Source organism: Cryptomeria japonica, chromosome 11, assembly GCF_030272615.1.
Source record: "Cryptomeria japonica chromosome 11, Sugi_1.0, whole genome shotgun sequence".
NCBI classification, from domain to species: domain Eukaryota; kingdom Viridiplantae; phylum Streptophyta; class Pinopsida; order Cupressales; family Cupressaceae; genus Cryptomeria; species Cryptomeria japonica.
In genome coordinates, this window is record NC_081415.1 from 4,081,415 (window position 1) to 4,102,001 (window position 20,587).

Genomic DNA, 20,587 nt, shown 5'->3' on the forward strand with positions numbered 1-20,587 from the left:
GTTCTGGGATATCATCAAATTGGACTTACTGGCAGTAGTCTAAAAATCCTAGAGGAATAAACAGATGCTGAGGGCCCTAAATGTGACCTTCATTGCACTTATCCCTAAGTGTGAGGGGGCCGACAGGTTAGGCCAGTTCTGCCCTATATCTCTCTCCAATGTTATTTATAAGATCATCTCGAAGCTGATTGCAAAGAGGCTAAAGAAGTGTCTAGAGGTGTTATCTCTAAGGAACAAAGCAGGTTTGTGGAAGGGCATCAAATTCTGGATGGTGTGGTCATTGCTACGGAGACCATTCATTCGATGGCTACCTCCAAGGCAAAAGCTATGTTTATCAAGTTGGACATGGCTAAGGCTTACGATAGAGTTCTTTGGTCTTTCCTCCAAAAGATCCTTAGGGCTTTTGGCTTTGCTGAGGAATGGATTCAATGGGTTATGAGTGGAGTTACGTCCACTTCTTTCTCAGTTCTAATCAATGGGGATCATACCGAGCTATTTGGTGCATCTAGGGGCCTTCGTCAGGGGGACCCCCTCTCTCCTTACTTATTCATTCTCCTAGCTAAGGGCCTAGGGAGGCTGATCAAACATAATGTGGGTCAGGAGTATTCAGGGGTGGATCTGGGGTAATGACTTGTAGTCGTAGTCTCATTTGCAATTTTTTGATGACACGGCCTTGATGGGACTTGCTCGGATCAGAGAAGCTACAAATCTGCGTAAGGTTCCGGATGTTTATTTGGCAGCCTCAGGCCAGTTGATCAATGAAGATAAATTTTCTATCATTTTCTTCAACACCCCTGAAGCTATTCAAAGGAGGATTTCTCTTATCTTGAGATTCCAAGTTGGCTCCTTGCCCTTGACTTATTTGGGTATTCCTATCTCTCTCGGTAACCCTCCTCGGGAGTCATGGCAGGATATCTTGGATAAATTTCACTCAAAGGTTGAACATTGGACTCATAGATGGTTGTCATTTGCTGGGAGGGTTCAACTAATTCAGTCAATGGTTCAGGCTCTTCCGACCTATAGATGTATGCTTCAAGTGGCTCCCAACTGGTTCTTGAAGGGCCTGGATTCTTTGGCAAGGCAATTGTTATGGGCAGGCAATCTGTCCTCATCTAAATGGAGTTTGGTTAATTGGGACTTGGTGTGTAGCCTGAAGCAATCGAGGGGCTTGGTTTAAGGCAGGCTATTCTATTCGGGGAGGCTTTGGCACCAAAATTATATTGGAGGTGGTGTGTCGAGCAAGATCATGGTTGGGCTAAGATTTTGACCTTCAAATATATGCAAAGGATACTAGCCCAAGAGCTTCCAAGATATTTGTTAGAGGGTAAAGGCTCTACAATTTGGTATACTCTCAAGAAGGGGGCTTCTCTCATTAAGGAAGGACTCTTTTGGATCTATAGGAGGGGGGAAGAGGTCCTTTTCTGGAAGGACTCTTAGGACGAATACCCCCCCATTCTTGATCAGTTTCCTAATCTTGGGAACCTTAGCCAGAGGATTTTGGAGGCAAGGTGGTCAAGAGTGAGTGACTTCAAGACTGTTTACAGGTGTGGGCGGCTGGAGATGGAGCGGTGGAAGGATCTTAATGAGTGATCGGTTGCTGGGATGGAGGAGGATTGTACTGAGTTACAAGGCATTCTAGCGAGTAGACACTGTAGTGGCATCAAGGGTAGGGATGGACTTGCCTGGTCTCCAAATCTTAAGGGAGTCTTTACTGTAGCTAGTGGTTATAGGGAACTGTTGAACTATAGATTGGAGGGAAGAGAGGTGCACTGGTCAAAATAGGTTTGGAACAATTCTTCTTGGCTGAAGTGCAACTGTTTCACTTGGACTCTGGCTTGGAATAGATGCCTTAACTAGGATAATATTCACAAGCGGAGTTTCTTGGGGCCTTCGATTTGTGCTTTGTGTGGCAATGGGGAGGAAGAATCCTCACATTTGTTCTTCAGATGCCCCTTTTCTATGCTTATCTGGTATTACTAGTGGGGGGTGTGGAAGTGTCCTTGTGTTCACGCAGATTCTCTGGTGGAGTTTTGGAGCAGTTTGGGCAAACCTCCTATCTTGTCCCCCTTCCTCCAGATGGTCTGGTATATTGGGCCCATCTTCATTCTCTAGCAAATCTGGCTTGAGAGGAATAGAAGAATCTTTCGTGAGGCCAGACTGTTAGTGCAACAAGTGTGGAATAGAATCATGGTCATGATTCGAGAGACAGTGGAAGCTAAATGTGAGGTGATTTTTCCTTTGGATAGAGTTGAGGCAGATATCATGAGTAGGTTTGGCTGGCAGGAATTGTCTCCTACCTCTGCTTGTGTCAGAAGAGGTAGGAGTGCTATGAAGAAGTTCCAAGGGATGGGAAGGTGGAGGCCCCCCCAAGAGGATATTATCAAGATTAACACTGATGGCTCCTCCAGGGGTAACACAGGCCCGACAGGGGTTCGAGGTGTTGGTAGGAATTATTTGGGGGAGGTGGTGTTCTTCTTTTTAGTGCATAAAGGGAGGCAATCTAATAATTTTATGGAGGGACTTGCTATTCTCTATGCCCTAGAGTGGACTTGGGAGCTAGGTAGAAGGAAGGTTATCTATGAATCGGATTCACAAATTATTGTGAATTTTTTTATTGAGAAGAAGGTAAGTGGGATTCATTGGCAGCTGGCATGGATAGTTCATCAAATTCTTCAAATTAGTTCTTTAATGGAGTAGGTGTCCTTCATCCACATTCCTCATGAATGGAATAGAGCAGTTGATTGTTTGGCTAAGTGGGCTTCGAAACATGACAGTGACTAGAAAATTGAAGGTTGGGAGCATCTCTCCCAAGATTACTGTGAGGTCTTGCAGAAGATTTTTGCAAAGGATATGGGTAGTAATGATGTTGGCTGAGCTTGGTTGGAGCCTGAGGTTCTCTTTTTGGAGCCTCGGCGCTTGGGCTCTCCTTGTAATTTTTGTGTCTATGTTTCAATAAAAATTTTACCCTTTTATTCAAAAAAGTCTACTAACAATGTTTGATGAAACTTTAGGATCTTGTTTGAACTTATTTTTTATTTGAGGGAAAATTGTAGGGAATTTTACATTCTTTTGGTAATTAGCATAATAATTGAGACATTAATTGGGGGAAAGTGCATGTGGTATAAAAATAAAAATAAATTAATCTTGTCGGACATGGACAAACATAGGATTTGAAATTCAAATATCTCATTGGCAAGTTGGTGTTTGACTTAGTAAAAGTGTGATGACCGATTGATGACTCCTATTGAGGGTACCTAGCCACTGACTTCTTAAGAAGGTATTTCAACCTTGCTCTTAATATTGATATATGAATGTGTAGGGGAAAAAGTGAGACTAGGTTAACATGCCCTAATCCTACCTTTTGACACACATTACGGAATACGAAAGAGCCTAGAGATATCGCACAATTGGCTACTTCTTTTTGTGAAAGAGAGAGCCATGGGATATCTATTAGAATTCCTATTCCCTTGTTGAAATCGTAAGATCAAGTAATACAAGTTCAAACCCTAATCCCAAAATACAAGTATAAACTAATAACAAGATTGCAGAATTGAGATTAAACAATGAACAACTGTAAATACAAGGATGAAATAAGAATGCAGATGTGTACCCAGAGTCAAAGTCGGACTGAAAAATGTTCAAGACGGGAGCGCAGGCGCCACTGTCCTGAAAACTGCACTGGAAACTGTCGTTCTGCACTCTGAAACACTGTCGGGAAGCTGTCTAAAAGCTATCTGTCCGGAGGACCAGGGCGCCCAGCGCCTCTATCCCAGGGACCAGGGCGCCCAACACCCCTATCCTGGTAGGACCAGGGTGCCCAGTGCCCCTGTCCTAGTCTTCTGCTCTGCAATTTGATACAGAGTGTTGTCTCGACCTGCTCTCTCCGGATCTGTATCCCGCGGTGTCGTCCGAATCCCAAAACCTGCAATGATATCTGAAAAAGGGTGTATGGGCAGCTATATAGGGTTTTGCCTTAGTCAAACCCCCGCTTCGGTGATTTCCACCTCCACGAATAGCCAAGTTGTTTTGTAAAATGTATTGTGTGTGCAGACCTAGTGTGTGTGCAAGGTCCTAAAATGCAAGAAAGCAAACTAGAGCAACTTAGAAAGTAAACCCTAATTGCTTGTAAATGATAATGTAAATGCTCTAAATCAAGATGCAATGTGATCTAAAGCATGAATAAATGATGTATTGAAGCTTATACAAAGACATGAAAACAACATGAAATCATACCCAACCCTCAAGGGAGGAGTACAAGCCAATCTTCAGTCAGTAATCTCCTATTGTTCTTCAATGTCTTCCAAGCCCTAAGTGAAGGAATGAAATTGATAGATGCTTGATAGAAGGATGCTGAATGTTGTTGAAGTCTTCAAAGATCTGCTCTTTCGCTGCATATGAGGTTCCTGAAAACAAAAATCGGATCCCTTCAAATGAAGAAAGAGAGCTCTTATGTAGGAAACCCTAGATCGTAATTTCGTCTTTTGGCCGACCTAGAGATTGAATATCCCACCAATTTCTTGGGGTTAAGCTTTATTTTATGATTGGATCGTGCTCCCAAAATTTCAGGAAAAATGTCCAGGACCATGTGCACTCCGGGCGCCACGGTCCCGACAACTTTTCACCAAATTTTCAGGGCCGTCGGATATGATGATTTTAGAGAGAATCCCGAAGTTACAGGTGATTTCGAGATGTTTTGACCCCGAAACCAAGCCCCCAAGTTTGAAATAGGACTTAATTAGGGTTTTTGATTGAGTGATGTATTGGAGGAATAAAATGCAAAGGGCACGCTTTGACGAAAGGGCCCAACTTTATGATGCAAAGGATTATAAAATAGGACCTTAGACCTAATTAATTTGATTAATTAAGTGCTTAAGGAGAAATGCAATGCAGAATGTAAAATGCGCTAAGGCGGGTGCTAAACTAGGTGTGAAATTGTACCACCCTAGCGAGTGCGTACAATTTACAACACTACATTTAGCCCCCACTTTAGCGGTCATATGAGTACTATGTGCATATGCAAGCTAAAGTACAGAAAATTAAACATCATTTGAAAAAAGATATATCCATAAGTTGTCGGACGAAGCCCCCAGTAGTATTTGCAGTACACAGTTAGGAACCGCACCCTACAAAACACATGTTAGATCACAAAATCACCTAATGCTTACTAAGGAAAGTGATGAAATTTGTGAGTAGCTATATGCCCCCCCCTGTTTTGACTTGCTTATTAGGGAGGTGAAACAAGGTAGCATGTTTACTTGCGACAAATTGTGTAAGAGAGTATTGATGAGGGGTGTTCACTAAATAGGCTTCATCAGAGCACTTTTTGGAACATCCCGAGAGTAAGAGAAGGAAAATACGATTCCAACGCAACAAATGGCTCAAAAATCACATCTCTCAAACCCAAGTTATGATAAAATGAATGATAGAGGAAAATTAGGGTTTCAAAAGTGAAGATAAACAAATGAAAGTATATACTTTGAAAGTGACACTTACATTTGTCACTTTGTTGATTTCAGAATACTATTCAGTGCAGCGGAGCCCACATAGCCATCATCATGCCTTCACAACGACCGGAGCATCCCACGAGGATCGAGATCCTGCGCCAGGCCGTGATCGACGACGAGCCACTAGACGAGGTGAGTTGACTGAACGTTTGACTTTTGATTTTTTTGCATTTTGACCTTTCCGTGATCGTATGCGGGCCTTGAAGGCTGACCCGAAGCCCACCCAGGGTGCCATGGTCCCTGTGGGGCGCCCTAGTCCCCCCAGGGCGCCATGGTCCCTGACAGGGGCGCCATGGTCCCTTCAGGGCGCCATGGTCCCCTCAGGGTGCCATGGTCCCTGACAAGGAGCCATGGTCCCCAATCAGGGCTTGGTGAGGGGTTTTAGGGCTGGCATACAATGTTTGACAGTTTGCATTAGCGATTTTGATGATCGAGTACTGATTACGGTTATGTTTTTGTGTTGCAGGGTCTCCCGTACATGAGAGAGCATACAGCGGGACATATTCTTCGTAGTTTGCGAGATCAAATTCTGCTGCTGACTCAGGTAGAGAGAGACACACTATCGATTGTGGGATTGTGGGATTGTGGTATGTGATCCTCATGCCAGCCATTCAGTTCCATCCTGCGATGTTGATGGCATTGATGGAGTGATGGGATCCTGACACATGCACATTTCACCTTCCAGTAGGAGAGCTGTTGGTCACACTTGAGGATGTGTACCGTATACTTCATCTTCCTATCAGAGGAGCAATTGTTACATACGCGACCGATCGGTCAGCGGAGGATCATCAGAGAGAGCAGATGTATTGCATAGGGAGAGTCATGTCGAGCGAGATGAGAGGTCGCGTCATGGTCAGCTGGGTCTTACATCCTACAGGGGAGGTACCCCTTCTAAGATGCCTTATGATCACCATCATAGCACTAGCCATCTGCCCTAATGGGTGAGGGACGCACATGCATGGGGGTCTCACATGGTGTATCAGAGCAATGGAGAGACACAAGAGAGTGTATGCTTGCACATCTCTATCACGACCTTGAGGAGTACGTATTCGGACAGGGTTTCAGTTTGATGACATGCACACTTCTGCAGGTGTGGATTTTAGAGCACTTCACATGCACCAAGCCCGTCGGCTTTCCACTGAGTACAGTGAGTGAGCGACCTAGGGTGTTTGCTTATGCGCTTACCAGCGAGTGGAGATTTGGAGATTTGTTATATTGGAGAGTGATTTTTGATAGACTGACAGCCGAGGTGACAGTGTGGAGACCCTACCTACGGATGCACAGATGGGATGGTATGGAGAGACAGTTAGCATGCCTACAGAGGAACCGCCTACTGCGGGGACGATATTCACACATCATAGTCCCTTTCTACTTTGACCGAGTACGGAGGCAGTTTGGGCTAGAGCAGCGTGTTCCAGCCGATGCGCCCATCTATACTCGACACTCACGGGTCCTTCCCAGACCTAGAGGAGTAGCGAGACCGACGATAAATGACATTGAGACCACAGACTTAGAGGGATCTGATCAGGATGTAGTCACTGATTATTCTACAGAGCTTGGAGCACAGCGCAGGTATGTCTCATGGTTTATGAGATCATATCCAGGTCCTATCTTTCCACCAGATCATCCGACAGGCTATCCAGGCCCATGGAGACCGAGACGAGGACCAGTGATCCAGGTCAGAGGAGCCAAAGGAGGGAGAGGGTCATGAGGAGGTGGGAGATCCTGATCCACCTACAGGCAATCAGCCCAGTGCTGAGGAGGAGGAGGAGGAGGAGGACACAGATAGAGAGGAGGACGAGGAGGATGCAGGTGATGATGCGGATGAGGACGAGGATGAGGATGACGAGGAGGATGACGAGGAGGAGGAAAGAGATGATGAGGAGGAGTCGGATGCAGCTCCCCACCATTCAGTAGATGATACCATAGCTCTGGATCCACCTCTTATTCCCCAACAGGGGGAACATGAGGCGATATGGAGACCTGTTCCTAGTACCGTCCAGCCTACACCCATCATGCACAAATTATTCGAATGAGGGGAGCCTAGCGGTTCCCAGGCACAGATGCTACCATATCATGATCCCTACTGGCATGAGGGAGATCCAGGTATAGTAGGTTTATATTGATTGATTAATGTTTTGATGATATAGAATGGTACTAACACAAAAAATTTTGTTCTACTACTACAGCTAATGTGCAGGAGTGGCGTTCCCTGATTTAGCAGGCAGTGAAAGATATTTCCATGATAGCACAGATCCCCAGTTCCTCATAGATTACTTATAGGCCTCAGGGGAACGCGAGCCGGCATGAGGACTTGTTTTCCCCATTCCGAGTACAGGTAGACATATGGAGGGAGAGAGAGAGAGTCCTATCAGAGGACCTTCAGCGGGTGCGGCGACATCTAACAGCAGCTCAGGCTGAGGCTACCACCTATCGTGCGATCCTTATGGATAGGGATCGTAGGAGTTCCTCTCGGAGTCACTCACGGTCTGTATCGCGCTACACACCCATGGGTCCACCTTCACGGCCAGATCAGGAGGGAGCATCCAGTCAACACTCTCCAGCCACTAGCCCTAGGGATAGGAGATGATTTTATGATGTAAAAGGGAGGTCACATTTTGGATATACAGTGACCTATATTTGTATACGATCCACACATATATATATGTATATATACATGCTTCTCTTTTGTCTCAAATGTGTTATCTTTAATGCTTAAAACAATGTATATTTTGTTTTGATTAAATCTAATACATTTGGTAAATGTACATGTATGTTCAGAATTTAATTTCCATGTGATTGATTTCTCAATGCTCCATGATTAAATTGATACATGCGTGACTTAATTAAATATTTAATCAAGTACTACATTGATGATAAGGAAGAAATATGCATTAAGTCTAAGAATCATATAACTAATGTGATTTAATTTTGAACTTAAACACAACATGATACGATTCTACTTAACACATAAGGACATTGTATAATATGCTAGCATAACGGAAATGTAAATCTTTTACAATTTACATAAATGAATTCAATACAAACTATAAAGTAAAGAGACACGCTTGTCAGGAACAAAGCAATATAGATTAAACGTCATAACATTTAATTCTATTGTGCTTTAATTAAGAGATACTAACATATTATCCAATGTTGAAGAATTGAAAGGAAGAAAGATGAGGAACGAAGAATTAAGCATAATATCTACGCAAGTGCATAGCATTGATAGGTTCTTTAAGAGGTGTACCATCTACATCCGCTATTTTGTAAGCACCTGATCCATAATCCTCAATAACGATATATGGTCCAAGCCAATTAGGACTAGTGGCTGGAGAGTGTCGACTGGATGCTCCCTCCTGATCTAGTCATGAAGGTGGACCCATGGGTGTGTAGCGCGATACAGACCGTGAGTGACTTCGAGAGGAACTCCTACGATCCCCATCGATAAGGATCGCAGGATGGAACCAAATGGTTGGCATGAGGATCACATACCACAATCCCACAATCGATAGTGTGTCTCTCTCTGCCTGAGTCAGCCACGGAATCTGATCTCACAAATCGCAAAGAATATGTCCCACTGTATGCTCTCTCATGTACGGGAGACCCTGCAACACAAAAACATAACCGTAATCAGTACTCAATCATCAAAATCACTAATGCAAACTGTCGAACATTGTATGCCATCCCTGAAACCCCTCGCCAAGCCCTGCTTGGGGACCATGGCGCCCTGATGGGGACCATGGTGCCCTGTCAGGGACCATGGCACCCTGAGGGGACCATGGCGCCCTGAAGGGACCAGGGCGCCCCACAGGGACAATGGCGCCCTGGGTGGGCCCCGGGTTAGCCTTCAAGGCCCGCATACGATCACGGAAAGGTCAAAATGCGAAAAAATCAAAAGTCAAACATTCAGTCAACACACCTCGTCTAGTGGCTCATCGTTGATCACGGCCTGGCGTAGGATCTCGATCCTCGTGGGACGCTCTGGTCGTCGTCAAGGCATGATGATGGCTATGTGGGCTCCGCTGCACTGAATAGTATTCTGAAATCAACAAAGTGACAAATGTAAGTGTCACTTTCAAAGTATATACTTTCATTTGTTTATCTTCACTTTTGAAACCCTAATTTTCCTCTATCATTCATTTTATCATAACTTGGGTTTGAGAGATGCGAGACTAGGTTAACATGCCCTAATCCTACCTTTTGACACACATTACGGAATATGAAAGAGCCTAGAGATATCGCACAATTGGCTACTTATTTTTGTGAAAGAGAGAGCCACGGGATATCTATTAGGATTCCTATTCCCTTGTTGAAATCGTAAGATCAAGTAATGCAAGTTCAAACCCTAATCCCAAAATGCAAGTATAAACTAATAACAAGATTGCAGAATTGAGATTAAACAATGAACAGCTGTAAATACAAGGATGAAATAAGAATGCAGATGTGTACCCAGAGTCAAAATCGGACTGAAAATGTTCGAGATGGGAGCGCGGGTGCCACTGTCCTGAAAACTGCACCGAAAACTGTCATTCTGCACTCTGAAACACTGTCGGAAAGCTGTCTGAAAGTTGTCTGTCCAGAGGACCAGGGCGCCCAACACCTCTGTCCCAAGGACTAGGGCGCCCAGCGCCCCTGTCCTGGCAGGACCAGGGCGCCCAGTGCCCCTGTCCCAGTCTTCTACTCTATAATTTGATACAGAGTGCTGTCTCGACCTGCTCTCTCCGGATCTGTATCCCGCGGCGTCGTCCGAATCCCGAAACTTACAATGATATCTGAAAAAGGGTGTATGGGCAGCTATATAGGGTTTTGCCTTAGTCAAACCCCCGCTTCGGTGATTTCCACCTCCACGAATAGCCAAGTTGTTTTGTAAAATGTATTGTGTGTGCAGACCTAGTGTGTGTGTAAGGTCCAAAAATGCAAGAAAGCAAACTAGAGCAACCTAGAAAGTAAACCTAATTGCTTGTAAATGATAATGTAAATGCTCTAAATCAAGATGCAATGTGATCTAAAGCATGAATAAATGATGTATTGAAGCTTATACAAAGACATGAAAACAACATGAAATCATACCCAACCCTCAAGGGAGGAGTACAAGCCAATCTTCAGTCGGTAATCTCCTATTGTTCTTCAATGTCTTCCAAGCCCTAAGTGAAGGAAAGAAATTGATAGATGCTTGATAGAAGGATGTTGAATTCTATTGAAGTCTTCAAAGATCTTCTCTTTCGCTGCATATGAGGTTCCTGAAAACAAAAATCGGATCCCTTCAAATGAAGAAAAAGAGCTCTTATGTAGGAAACCCTAGATCGTAATTTCGTCTTTTGGCCGACCTAGAGATTGAATATCCCACCAATTTCTTGGGGTTAAGCTTTATTTTATGATTCGATTGTGCTCCCAAAATTTCGGGCAAAATGTCTGGGACCATGTGCACTCCGGGCGCAACGGTCCTGACAACTTTTCACCAAATTTTCAGGGCCGTCGGATATGATGATTTTAGAGAGAATCCCGAAGTTACAGGTGATTTCAAGATGTTTTGACCCTGAAACCAAGCCCCCAAGTTCGAAATAGGACTTAATTAGTGTTTTTGATTGAGTGATGTATTGGAGGAATAAAATGCAAAGGGCATGCTTTGACAAAAGGGCCCAACTTTATGATGCAAAGGATGATAAAATAGGACCTTAGACCTAATTAATTTGATTAATTAAGTGCTTAAGGAGAAATGCAATGCAGAATGTAAAATGCGCTAAGGCGGGTACTAAACTAGGTGTGAAATTGTACCACCCTAGCAAGTGCGTACAATTTACAACGCTACATTTAGCCCCCACTTTAGTGGTCATATGAGTACTATGTGCATATGCAAGCTAAAGTACAGAAAAGTAAACATCATTTGAAAAAGGATATATCCATAAGTTGTCGGATGAAGCCCCCAGCGGTATCTGCAGTACACAGTTAGGAACCGCACCCTACAAAACACACATTAGATCACAAAATCACCTAATGCTTACTAAGGAAAGTGATGAAATTTGTGAGTAGCTATATGCCCCCCCCTGTTTCGACTTGCTTATTAGGGAGGTGAAACAGGGTAGCATGTTTACTTGCGACAAATTGTGTAAGAGAGTATTGATGAGGGGTGTTCACTAAATAGGCTTCATCAGAGCACTGTTTGGAACATCCCGAGAGTAAGAGAAGGAAAATACGATTCCAATGCAACAAACGGCTTGAAAATCGCATCTCTCAAACCCAAGTTATGATAAAATGAATGATAGAGGAAAATTAGGGTTTCAAAAGTGAAGATAAACAAATGAAAGTATATACTTTGAAAGTGACACTTACATTTGTCACTTTGTTGATTTCAGAATACTATTCAGTGCAGCGGAGCCCACATAGCCATCATCATGCCTTCACGATGACCGGAGCATCCGACGAGGATCGAGATCCTACAGCAGGCCGTGATCGACGATGAGCCACTAGACGAGGTGAGTTGACTGAACGTTTGACTTTTGATTTTTTCGCATTTTGACCTTTCCGTGATCGTATACGAGCCTTGAAGGCTGACCCGGGGCCCACCCAGGGTGCCATGGTCCCTGTGGGGCACCCTGGTCCCCCCAGGGCGCGATGGTCCCTGACAGGGGTGCCATGGTCCCTTCAGGGCGCCATGGTCCTTGACAGGGCGCCATGGTCCCCTTAGGGCGCCATGGTCCCTGACAGGGTGCCATGGTCCCCATCAGGGCGCCATGGTCCCCAATCAGGGCTTTGCGAGGGGTTTTAGGGCTGGCATACAATGTTTGACAGTTTGCATTAGCGATTTTGATGATCGAGTACTGATTACGGTTATGTTTTTGTGTTGCAGGGTCTCCCATACATGAGAGAGCATACAGCGGGACATATTCTTCGTAGTTTGCGAGATCAGATTCCACGGCTGACTCAGGCAGAGAGAGACACACTATCGATTGTGGGATTGTGGTATGTGACCCTCATGCTAGCCATTTGGTTCCATCCTGCGATGCTGATGGCATTGATGGAGCGATGGGATCCTGACACATGCACATTTCACCTTCCAGTAGGAGAGCTGACGGTCACACTTGAGGATGTGTACCGTATACTTCGTCTTCCTATTAGAGGAGTGACTGTTACATACGCGACCGATCGGTCAACGAAGGATCATCAGAGAGAGCAGATGTATTGCATAGGGAGAGTCATGCCGAGCGAGATGAGAGGTCGGATCATGGTCAGCTAGCTCTTACATCCTATAGGGGAGGTACCCCTTCTGAGACGCCTTATGATCACCATCATAGCACCAGCCGTCTGCCCTAATGGGTGAGGGACGCACATGCATGGGGGTCTCACATGGTGTATCAGAGCGATGGAGAGACACAGGAGAGTGTATGCTTGGGGTCAGAGTATGCTTGCACATCTCTATCATGACCTTGAGGAGTACGTATTCGAACAGGGTTTCAGTTTGATGACATGCACACTTCTACAGGTGTGTATTTTAGAGCACTTCACATGCACCAGGCCCGTCGGCTTTTCACTGAGTACAGCGAGCGAGCGACCTAGGGTGTTTGCTTATCCGCTTACCAGCGAGTGGAGATTTGGAGATTTGTTATATTGGAGAGTGATTTTTGATAGACTGACAGCCGAGGTGACAGTGTGGAGACCTTACCTACGGATGCACAGATGGGATGGTATGGAGAGACAGTTAGCATGCCTACAGAGGAACCGCCTACTACGGGGACGATATTCACACATCATAGTCCCTTTCTACTTTGACCGAGTATGGAGGCAGTTTGGGCTAGAGCAGTGTGTTCCAGCCGATGTGCCCATCTATACTCGACACTCATGGGTCCTTCCCAGACTTAGAGCAGTAGCGAGACTGACGATAGATGACATCGAGACCACAGACTTAGAGGGATCTAATCAGGATGTAGTCACTGATTATTCTGCAAAGCCTGGAGCACAACGCAGGTATGTCTCATGGTTTATGAGATCATATCCAGGTCCTATCTTTCCACCAGATCATCCGAGAGGCCATCCAGGCCCATGGAGACATGGAGACCGAGACGAGGACCAGGGATCCAGGTCAGAGGAGCCAGAGGAGGGAGAGGGTCATGAGGAGGCGGGAGATCCTGATCCACCTACAAGTGATCAGCCCAGTGCCGAGGAGGACGAGGAGGAGGACACAGATAGAGAGGAGGATGAGGATGAGGATGACGAGGAGGATGATGAGGAGGAGGATAGAGATGAGGAGGAGGAGTCAGATGCAGCTCCCCACCATTCAGGAGACGATACCATAGCTCTGGATCCACCTCTTATTCCCCAACAGGGGAAACATGATGTGATACGGAGACCTGTTCCTAGTACCGTCCAGCCTACACCCATCGTGCACAGATTATTCGAGCGAGGGGAGCCTAGCGGTTCCCAGGCACAGATGCTACCATATCATGATCCCTACTAGCGTGAGGGAGATCCAGGTATAGTAGGTTTATATTGATTGATTAATGTTTTGACAATATAGAATGGTACTAACACAAAAAAATCTATTCTACTGCTACAGCTAATGTGCAGGAGTGGCGTTCCTTGATTCAGCAGGCAGTGACAGACATTTCCATGATAGCACAGATCCCCAGTTCCTCACAGATTGCTTATAGGCCTCAGGGGAATGCGGGCCGGCATGAGGACTTGTTTTCCTCATTCCGAGTATAGGTAGACATATGGAGGGAGAGAGAGAGAGTCCTATCAGAGGACCTTCAGCGGGCGCGGCGAGATCTAGCAGCAGCTCAGGCCGAGGCTACCACCTATCATGCGATCCTTATGGATAGGGATCGTAGGAGTTCCTCTCGGAGTCACTCACGGTCCGTATCGCGCTACACACCCATGGGTCCACCTTCACGACCAGATCAGGAGGGAGAATCCATTCGACACTCTCCAGCCACTAGTCCTAGGGATAGGAGATGATTTTATGATGTGAAAAAGAGGTCACATTTTGGATATACAGTGACCTATATTTGTATATGATCCACACATATATGTATATACATGCTTCTCTTTTGTCTCAAATGTGTTATCTTTAATGCTTAAAACAATGTATATTTTGTTTTGATTAAATCTAATACATTTGGTAAATGTACATGTATGTTCAGAATTTAATTTCCATGTGATTGACTTCTCAATGTTCCATGATTAAATTGATACATGCGTGACTTAATTAAATAATTTAATCAAGTACTACATTAATGATAAGGAATAAATATGCATTAAGTCTAAGAATCATATAACTAATGTGATTTAATTTTGAACTTAAACACAACATGATACGATTCTACTTAACACATAATGACACTGTATAATATGCTAGCATAACGGAAATGTAAATCTTTTACAATTTACATAAATGAATTCAAGACAAACTATAAAGTAAAGAGACACGCTTGTCAGGAATGAAGCAATATAGATTAAACAACATAACATTTAATTCTATTTTGCTTTAATTAGGAGATACTAACATATTATCCAATGTTGAAGAATTGAAAAGAAGATAGATAAGAAATGAAGAATTAAGCATAATATCTATGCAAGTGCATAGCATTGATAGGTTCTTTAAGAGGCATACTGTCTACATCCGCTATTTTGTAAGCACCTGATCCATAATCCTCAATAATGATATATGGTCCAAGCCAATTAGGACTAAATTTTCCCTTTTCTGCAGGTAAGGCATTCACATTGCGCTGATTCTCATAAAGGACTAGGTCACCTACTGAGAAGGAACGTTGAATAACCTTATCATTATAGCTTCGTTGTAGAGTTTTGTGATACGCTTGAATATGCTCAAGAGCGTTTATACGCTGTTCATCAAGCATCTCAAGCTGTTGAAGTCGTTGTTCTCTATAAGAGTCATCATCTACTATACCTTTGAGAGAAACCCTAAGTGATGGAATCTCTAACTCTAAGGGCATAATAGCATCAGCACCATAAACAAGATTATAAGGAGTAGTTCCCGTAGCAATTCATACACTCGTTCGGTAGGCCCAAAGAGCATAGATTAGCTGGTTACTCCAATCCTTACCATGCTTATTCATGGTTTTGCGAAGAATTTGTTCAATAATCTTATTGGATGATTCGGCTTGACCATTTGACTGAGGATAGTATGGTGTAGAAAATCGATGTTTGATATGTTACTTCTCAAGGAATTTCTTCACATCCTTGTTCTTAAACGATGTCCCATTATCTGAGATAATAGTGGAAGGTATCCCGAATCGAGAAATGATGTTTTCTAGAAGAAATTGACAAATCACTTCAGTAGTAGTAGAGCGAAGGGGAATAGCTTCTACCCACTTCGTAAAGTAATCTGTTGCGGTTATAATGAAGGTGTGTCCTTGAGATGAAGGAGGAGAGATTTTACCAATAAGATCCAAACCCCATGCGGAGAAAGGCCAAGAAGCTACTTGAGAACGAAGTTCTTGGGCAGGCGCATGAATCAGATTATTGTGTTGTTGACATTGATGACATTTTTTAACAAATGAAAAGGAATCCTTCTGCATAGTTTTCCAATAGTATCCCATACGAAGCAATCTATGAACCAAGGATTTGCCCCCAAAATGCCCCCCACAGGCACTTGAATGTGCCTCTTCAAGAGCAACGGGGATTTCTGATTTGTTAAGACAACGAAGGAGAAGACCATCATAACCCCTTCGGTAGAGGACATTAGAAAGGATGATATATCTAGTAGATAGCTTGCGGATTCTAGCCCTAGTGTTCCTATTAGCGGAATCAAGAAAGGTACCATTGGTCAAATATCTTACGATATGCGAGTACCATTCATCTGAATTCACAAAGTCACAACATGTTACCAAGCTAGAATCATCTACAATAGCTGGAGAAATAAGGTTGTGAATAACAAAATTAAGATCGACCACCGGGTCCTCTAAAGATACAAGAGAAGCCACACATGCCATTGCGTCCGCATGTCGATTATCTTTTCAAGGAACAGGTTCCATGGTATAAGAATCGAATTTTTGTAATAAAGAGATAGCAAGATCTTTATATTGTGATAATTTGTCTTGTTTTGCTTGATATAGTCCTGTTACTTGTCTTATAATCAATTGTGAATCTCCATAGATATGTATGTGTTTTATATTCAGAGCTAAGGCTGCTTTTATTCCCGCTATAAGAGCCTCATACTCAGCAATGTTATTGGTACACAAGAAATTTAGACAATAGGATAAGGGAATGGATTTCTTTGTAGGAGAAATCAGAACAACACCTACCCCCGATCCTGTACGACACTTAGAGCCATCAAAGTATAACTCCCAAGTTTCATCTTTCTCTATAGAAAGAATGAAGTCATCGGGAAATGACTCAGGGTTAGGAAAGGAGAAAGGTGAAGGGGCCTCAACTAAGTGATCGGTCAACGCTTGTCCTTTAATTGCTCTTTGTGAAACAAATTTAAGGTCAAATTAAGTTAACATCATAACCCACTTAGCTAGACGTCCTGATAAATCAGTTTTAGAGAAAAGATGCTTCAAAGGATCAAACTTTACCATGACATGGACTTCTGAATTTAAAAGATAATGTCTCAATTTCTGAGTCGCAAACACCACAACCAAGCATTGTCTTTCTATCGCAGAATATCGGATCTCATAATCGAGTAAGGTATGACTTATGTAATAAACCAGACATTCCTTACCATCTTTATCATGTTGGGCCAACAATGCTACGAGAGCATGAGAGGAAGTAGCTGTATACAGAAGGAAGGGTTTAGAAGGTTCGATAGGTTGAAGAATAGGAGGACTAGCCAAATACACTTTTAAATCTTCAAATGCTTGCTGACAATCCTCATTCCATTGAAAAGTGATATCCTTTTTAAGAAGTTGAGTAAAAGGAAAAGTATGATCCGCAAGCTGAGACACGAACCTACGAATAGCTTGAATCTTTCCTTGTAAGCTTTTAAGTTGAGACACATTTCTAGGAGGTGGCATGTTGACAATAGCATCTATTTTCTTAGTGTCCACCTCAATCCCACGATGCGAAACTATGAATCCTAATAGTTTTCCACTATCCACACCAAAAACACATTTTCAAGGATTCAAGCGCATGTGATACTTGCGAATTCTTTCAAAGATTTGACGAAGGATTTTAACATGATCCATGCGAAGAAAGGATTTAGCTAGAATATCATCAACATAATCCTCTAAAATCTTATGCATATAATCATGAAAGATAAGGGTCATCGCTCGTTGATAAGTTGCACCAGCGTTTTTAAGTCCAAAAGGCATCATTATCCAACAAAACGTACCCCAAGGAGTGGTGAAAGCGGTTTTGAATTGATCTTGAGGGTTAAAGAAAATTTGATTGTATCCTGAAAAACCATCCATGAAGGATAACAAGGCATGTCCTGTCGTAGAATCAACTATCATGTCAATATTTGGAAGAGGGAAATCATCTTTTAAAGAAGCCTTATTTAGATCCCGAAAGTCGGTACACATTCTTATTTTGTTGTCTGGTTTAGCCACAACGACAATATTTGAAATCCATGGGGAATAGTCAATAGGGCGGATAAATCCAGCCTCCAATAATTTTTCAATCTCAGCCTTAACAAGCAGAGCTACCTTAGGATTCATTTTTTGAATCTTTTGTTTCACGGGCTTAGCATCAGGAACTAAGACAATATTATGAGTAACAATCTTAGGATCTATACCAGGCATGTCAGAGTATGTCCAAGCAAAGATCTCGGGGAATTCGTGCAATAAATCTTCATATTGTTTTTGTTCCTCTTCATCCAAACATTTCCCAATTTTAATAACTTTCTCTTTATTGCAAGGATCCATCTTAACATCAGTGGTTTCACTTATGAGAAGATTACTTTGTTGAGGAGTATCCTTTAACTGAGGGAATTCTTTCACAATCTCGTCATTATCAATCTCTTTTCCAAAATAGGCTTCAGTGTTCAAACAATAAGGGAGTCCCCTATTGTGATGATAACGAGGAAGAGTGTCATAGGCTCCCAAGAACTCAGCTAAAGCATCGTCGGTAGGGAAGATATCCAAAGCACAATCACCCGAAGGATCCCCATCAATATACTCAGGGTGTTGTATTGATAAAGATGTAGAGATAGCATTAACACTAATGCATGGTCTTTTAGAAGCTTTAGTACGTCTGTAGGGATTATAGCCAAGTCCAAAGGCATAATGGTGAAAATTAGTCTCTAGAGGAACTCTTATCCCTTGTTCATGAGCACCACAACCTTTTCCATGATACCCATGCTTAGCAAAAATGTGAAAACCACGACCATAACGATCAGCCATTTCAGGAAGAGAAGGTGGTTTTTCATAAGACAAAGAATCAAACTCTTCATAATTAGAGGTGTGAGGAGAAGAAGTTTGAGAAACGGCCACAAAATTATTACTCATAGATTCAGGTAAGGTTGATTGATTTTTAGCTTCTTCTTTCTTTTCAACTTTATGATTTTCAACTTCTTCCTTCTTTTCAACTTTAAGTTCTCTAGAAGGAACCTTATATTCACCTACAAAGGTAGGGTTAAAATCAAGAGATCCCCAATCATCCTCTACGAGAACCTTCTCAGGATCAAAATTCTTTTTATGTGTAGTTTCAAGTCGAGAAGGATCTTCTTCAGGAGCTCCAGATTCATCCAAAGAATTTTGATCATCGGAGACCGAGGATTCATCGATAGGTTTCATGTTTAAAGAATCATCATTAGATGAGGATGGCTTAGAAGAATCTCCTTTGGAATTAAATGTTTGTAGACAAGCTTGAAAATTAGTATCACCTATCAAAGTATATGTCTTATTGTTATAAACGAATTTAACTTGTCTATGTAATGTAGAGGGGACAGCTTGCATGCTATGAATCCAAGGCCTCCCTAATAACAAGTTATATGTTAAATTTTCTGACATAACATGGATAGGAGTAGGCAAAGTAACAGGTCCTACTGTGAGAGGTAAGGTGATGATACCTAATGAAGTTTTAGCCACATTGTCAAAGCCACGAATGGGACGAGAGTCAGGCTCAATAAGAGACGTATCCACATTCATCTTATGCAATAGATTAATGCTACACACATTAAGGCTAGAGCCATTATCTACTAGTGTTCGTCTTATAGCAGTGTCTTTCATGATAACCACAATCATCAAGGGATCATATTGTTGTTGAATTTCACTAGTAGGCAACTCATCTTGGGTAAACACAATTTGAGCTTTAGGATTCATCACAGAGTTAACCAAAGATGCTATATTACTAGATGTATTCGGTGGAGGAACATTCAAATCTTTCAAGGCATCTTGTAACATTCCATGATGAGCGGAAGAAGTTTGAATCAAATCCCAAAGGGATATCTTAGCAGGGGTAGCTTTAAGTTGTTCTATGAGATCATATTCCTTACCCATAACTTGCGAAATACGGGGAGCTTGTGGAAGGATTGGTTGAGGATTAGGAAGGGAAACTGGAATAACAGGAGGAGGATTAGGTTGCCTATTATTTCTGGTGTGATAAGTATGGGCAACAGCATGATAACTCTCTCTAGTTATTTGCTTAGCATAACTGTAAGGACTTATAGGTTTTCTTCCTTGCACAGTGATGATTGGTTTATTCGGGGTACGAAAGGAATCATGATCATACCTTCCTTGGATAGTAAGGAGAGGTGACTTAGGAACGTGAAAGGTGGGAGAAGGATAAGCACCTTGGACTTCAAAAAGAGGCTTATTATGTTCATTCAAGTTTATCATGTTAACCAATTTAGAAGTCTTGTTCTTGTTTAAAGATTTCGATAAAGCCACAAAGTCATCAAGAGCATCATCCAACAAAGCATGATCATATCGGTTAAAAGGTTTGTCTTTTGATTCAAAAGGAGACATCTCCTCATAGAGGGGATTATTGAAAACAACCATGTTACTAGATTCAAGGGAAGAGTTGATAGGAATGTATCCTTGAGAGGAATCATTCGACTTATCTTTCTCATCACACCTAAATGGTATAGTAACAAGGTTTATGAGTTTTTGGTAAAATGAAGGTTTGGCATCTTTAGGGTTCAAAAACTCATCTAAAGCTTCATCTAATTCATCTTGGCTATA